Genomic DNA, 6000 nt, shown 5'->3' with positions numbered 1-6000 from the left:
TTTTGTTCAGCTCATTAATAGAGAATTTAAAATGTAAAATATTGGGAAACAAAAGCCAAATATGTGGCCTGTACAAAAATCATGGCACCTTTTGTATTTTGCTGTTTTAATTTAGTCCCAAATAAATAGAAATTGTACACTAAATTTGCAGGAAAATGGCATGTTTAAGTGTGTTTAAGGGCTAAATGATTTTACATTTGAAAAATGAACAAAACATGTAATTTGACTGATGCAAACTTACGCATATGAATGTATATGAAATAACAAATTAATAATAAGAAAAGTGATTACAAACCTTTTTACACTACTGTATTTTTAGGCAACTGGTATCAGTTTTTATAAAGTTTTAAGTTGCAACAGGTGGAAGACCAAAACAAAACAAAACAAAAAACATACAAATGCAATACACGAAGGAAACCCAGCACAGTGTCCTATGAAATATTGTGGTAGCTTCTCTCAGTTTGAGACATTAAAATAAAACACTGGAACTGATGACACCATTCACTTAATATGCTTTATTCATGGACTTATGCAAGCACGAACAAAAGAGCAATTGTAAAGTGAGAAGCCTTCAATGAGAATTCTATCATCATTGGAGGGTGAAGCATTCAGGAAGTGCACACCCTTCCCTCTATGTACCCTCACATCTGACTTCCACTTCCACATGCTCCCCCCCTCCCCCTCCCAGCCTCTGACTGCCTTCCTGATGTGGACGGCTGCATAAGTGCAGTGATTACTTCGCACATTATGTCAGCAAAAGCATTCCTCAGGCGGCCCGTGTTTACTGCTCTGCTCTGTGTCATTAAAGAAGTCAGACAAGTGAACCTACCGCACTGCAGTCCGCAATTGCAAGACACCACCCATTTCTATTTTAACATTAGGCTGGTTCAAACTTTTACCAGACTCTCTATCCCACCATGTTGATTAGTATGGTCTTTGACATTGGTGTATCCACATGGAGATGCAATGGGTTTTCTAAAGCTGAGGGACACAGATGTTGAACCCTAGGCCTGCTCTGAAATGTATTGTTCTGTGTATATACAAAAACAATCAAAAACAATTTCAATAGCTCATACACTGTTGTTAAGCAAATGTTGACTGGCATGGGATCTGTTCTGCTCACTTAATGGAGGAAAACCAAAAAAACTGTGACCGCTCCCTTTATTTGTTTGATGTGTGTTGCTAAAAGTAGTGTGGCTGTGAGGGAATTTGCATGAGTTGCAATGGAAGGATGCATTATATGCTCAGCAAACTTATCTGCAGACCATTCCAAACTAAGCAGGAGCACACCTGATAAAACTCATTTCGTCTAATGAGGATAGGTTTTAGTCATTGAAGCTGCCCCTTCAGATGAGCTAATGGTAAAGCTGAACTGGAATCAGTCAGAGCAACATTAGATGGTGAGGAGCCAGTGCACACTGAGGACTCACTTCCTTTTTTACACTAGGTGATTTAGCACATTTTAATAAAACAATGCAAACAATGGCATTGTATGAGTGCATTAATGTTTCTCTTTAGACACAATGTTTTAATCCCGAATGGGAGCTCTTTACAGTCCTGACTGATTTATCAAGCTAATTGTCAGCAGCTAAGGTAAGAAAGGCTAATTAAATAGCTAACTGATTTCACCATTCCTCATTTCTAATGGTATTTATTGTTAGACATCAGCAAAAGAATTCTCACTGTAGGATTGTTATAAGTTGTACCTGATGGAGGAAGGAAAGTTTAGAGATGACTCTGATTGGCTGAAACATGCGTTAATCACAATTTCACAAATGGTTCACTGCTTGAAGAACGAGAATTGTGCAAATGGAATTGACCTGTCCAAGCTCTGCATTTCTTTCGTAAAAACCGTTGCCACGTTGGCAAGAAATCCCATTCTTCTAGCATAGTTTTTTTGTCAAAATATGTCAATTATTACTATTTTTTAGAGTTACTAGCTAACAAAGACTCATAAGCTGGACTGAAATTAGGTAAATTGGAAACTACATAGCAGTCATGCTAACATTAGCTTGATTATATGACCAAAAAACAACAGTTAATATATCTTAACAGGGTGAACCGTCAAATGTATACATACAATACATATTTTGAATTTAACATCACATTCTAAACTATAGGTGCTGTTGTGCGCTCCAACTTCTCTTTAGGTTGAACGGGATGTTCACCATATTTTGCTACATCTGCCATTATTGGATAATCCTGACTCAATTGCTTTAGTCGTTTATGTCCCGTGTTTTTATTAATTTTTGTATAGTGTATAGCCGTGACTGTCAGTGAAGATCTTGCCTCTGTGGGTTCAAATGAAACTTTCTAGAAGAAAGAAAAACATTCTTAACTTGTAATGGAAGTTAATGGAACAAGATCTTATTCTATGTAACTTTGGAGCATTTCTATTGGCTTACTCATCGTAGAATAACTGGAGCTTTAAAATAATAAAAAAAAGTAGAAATAGAAAATGGAGAAACTGTTTTTGTGCAACAATGTCTATATGCTATGTACAGTATATTCTACAGTAGCACTGAGGTTTGTGCCACTACCTTTTGATGTAGACACATTATCTCATGCTGGGAGACTGACATATGGCTAACAGGTCCACCAAAACGGTTAAGAAGGGTGCCTCCTTCAATCTTGATCTTCCTGCTTTGAATTCAGCGTGGGTTAGATAGATCAGAGCTGAAAAGAGGCATTCAAGTCGCAGGAAAAGCCTTTGAGAGTCTGTTTCCACAGCCGTTGGCTTCTCTCTTGGCTCTTTTGTTCGGGCTCGCTCCATCCTCTCTTTGTGGCCTGGGTTCAGTGAAGCTGTGGCAGTTATGAGCAACCACCATCAACATCAGAGCCATGTACGGTAGCCACTTTGGAATCCTCCATCCATTAATAGTGATAATATTCAACACTTTACCATATTAACTTTGGGAAAAACTGGAAGGAACTGATGCTTAATTGGTAACATTACATCATATGAAGATGTTGAGAAGAAAATATGAGGAGAAAATAAACACGATTCTGGTAATTTCCATTCCTGGAGAACTACAAAACTTCACCAATCCATCCAAATTACAGGCTTCGAACCACCTGAAACTGAAGAAGGGTTAACTGAGACCATGCAGATAACACGAGTCAACAACAATAAACTGAGGCAGCCCTACTTTTACTAGAACAACCGTTGGATATTGGACAACACGCTCTGTGTAGGGGGAAAAAAGGGACGCTCCTGCGGGAAATGTTTCCAAGGCTGGTTCACTGAAAGGCCCAATCATCTCCGTGGCAACAGGATCACTTCATCAGTTGGAGCGAACAGATGGCGGGTGTGCAACAGGCAGCATATGTTCCAATGAGCAGAGGCCATTCCTACAGATGGAGGGTGGGGAGGAGGCAGGCTCTGAAACATAACCTGACATTTCCTCCTCATTTGGAGCTACATTGTTACGAATCACAAAGAGAGATTAGCCCACACCAGTGAATAGCTACACAAATCTCTTTAAAAGCAAATTACTAACAGTCCCTTGCATTTCTCCACAGCCTCTGCTTAACCAGGCTGGGTGGATTGGCTGTATTTCATGCAGCGGTCTGGGAAAGAGGTGGATCGCTCCCCTCTTTCTGACTGATATACAGCTCCCAAAGGTGCAGCGGCATCTTCCAGGAGGTGGGGCTTGGGTTTGGATGGTAGCATACCTTCATGAACAGCAACAGGTCACGGAACGGCTGGGATTAGGTTGAATTTAATCCAGTTATACAGTTGTATGAGTATTTCTACAACAATGTCACAAGGTAACTTCACAGAGATCTGGGAATTTGTACAGAGACTCTTATGAGGAAGCCAGACTACAAAGGGAAGAAACCGTCTGAGAAGACTCAGAAGGGAACTCATCTTCCTTTCTAGTGCTGGTGTTGTCGTACAGTGAAAAACAGTCACATTCAAGTGTATCCCTGGTCAAATGGCATTCATTTTGAGGATTTTCTAAGTGAAAATAAGTGAGCACATCCTCTACACAGAACACACTCCTGCACGTTTTAATGCACTATTACTGTTTATTTGCTGAATTTATTATACTGGACAAAATAAGCAATAAAATAAAATGCACCGTGTGCAAACGGCACATAAATTGAATAGCAATAGAAGCAAATAAATAGAAATTGTGGAATACAATTAGCAGAAAAAGCCATTTTTAACTTGTAGGGGATATGTTAACTTCACATATTAAAAAAACAGCCAGGGGTGTAAAATCTTTTGCATATGATGACACTTGGATCATACAGAGGAAAGAACTGAGAGATATACCAATACACATTACTATAAGCATAGATGAGATGTGCAGTATGGTGCAAACATCTATTTTCCTAGTCAGTATTTGTTCATTTGTTTAAAAACATTTGAAATTCAAATAAATAAATAAATAAATAAATGCATAAATAAATAAGCAGTACATTGTGGTTTTAAGTCAATGTATTAGCTTAACATTTCCATAGCTTAACTCAAGGAATTTAACAAATCTGCGCATGACTGGAGAGCAGCAGGAAGCAGGAACCAAACCTGAGTTCTTCTAACAATAACTTTCTGTAAAACCAAGAAAATCTTTTTGCATTGTACTGTACTCATGTTTATTTGTACTTATTCCAATGTTTACTGGCAAAAACACACTTACTGCCAAGACAAATAGTTTTAAACCATTTTCCTGGCTGCCAAATACTTTTACACAGTACTGTGTATGCAAAGGCCTACAATTCTAAACAGGATCAAGACCCTCAACAGGCATAACGCCAAGCTGAAGGCTAGAAAGGACAAAACAATACCATCATCCACAGCAATAACAACATGCACACTGTTAGTCTGAAAATATCCCATCAAATTTCTGAATAATACAGTGACAAAAGCTAGACAGCTTATTTATACACTTCCAAGATCCACACCCATACACAACTGAGGCTGAGCCTGAAATACTCAGGCAAAGACAATACCCTACTTTAGACCGAGGCTAACAGTGCAAATGCCACTCATGGCACACACAGTGGAGATAAAAGAGAAATATCTCTCCTTTTACTTAAAATATCTATGTAACAGATCTTATTTCTCAGGTTTCTCATGCTTCATTAACTTCATTACTCAAAACAGCATGACATTCAATGCTACACTATGTAGGTTTTGGGGATTTGGAGACCTCTCAGGTGGAAACGTGTAACTGCACGCAATGTGTGGAAGAATATGTCATAACGCTGGTTGTGACCCCTTTCCCGTGCTGATGAACCTGATGACTGCAAGTATACTAAAAAAGAATTCAAAGAGAACTCGTTCAAAGGTTGACATGCCTTCTGATAATGTGACACTTTTGCCATAGTATCTTCATATGTATAGTGGTGATTTTGCCTTTGAGATCTAAACATCAAGCTGGACTTTCTTTTTGAGGATGTGCATGTGACATTAGTATGTAAAGACATTAAATGGTTAGAAAAACCCAAAATCCGGCCCAACACCTCTAACCTTAACATTATTTTTTCAGGCTTTACAAAGCAACTTGCAGCAGAACATGGACACTCTTGTAATACTCAGTGATGCTACTCTTTCAGTTTTCTTTTAAAAATCTACAAAGTGCTGCTTTAACACAAGAAGGCCCTCAGCTGAAGCTGGCCATTCTCACCCCATCAGTGAACTTTCAAAGACAAAACAAGGAACTTCTGTGATTGAGTGTTGTGTTGTATGTTTTTTTTTTTTTTACTTTTTACATAGAGCTTCTGCCAGACAGAGGACATAACACTGAAGTTATTTTTGTTTATTTTTTTTCACTGCACTTGTCTATTTTTCCTCTGTCGGTTTTTGAGTATTGGTGCGAGTCCATATACAATTACGGTAGGGGCAGAACTGGGCCCAGTTCCTGACTTTTACAGTCCTCTATTTATAGCTGCTACCGTAAATATCAGAGGCTCTATGTCTTCACAACAGCTCTTTATTTTTAGAGGCCTGCCTATTCAGCACACTGTTTTGTAAAGCAACTCTAATACCCC

This window comes from Pygocentrus nattereri, chromosome 5, assembly GCF_015220715.1.
Source record: "Pygocentrus nattereri isolate fPygNat1 chromosome 5, fPygNat1.pri, whole genome shotgun sequence".
Taxonomy (NCBI): Eukaryota; Metazoa; Chordata; class Actinopteri; order Characiformes; family Serrasalmidae; genus Pygocentrus; species Pygocentrus nattereri.
The sequence above is the reverse complement of the archived record's forward strand: the minus strand, read 5'-3'. Positions refer to the sequence as shown.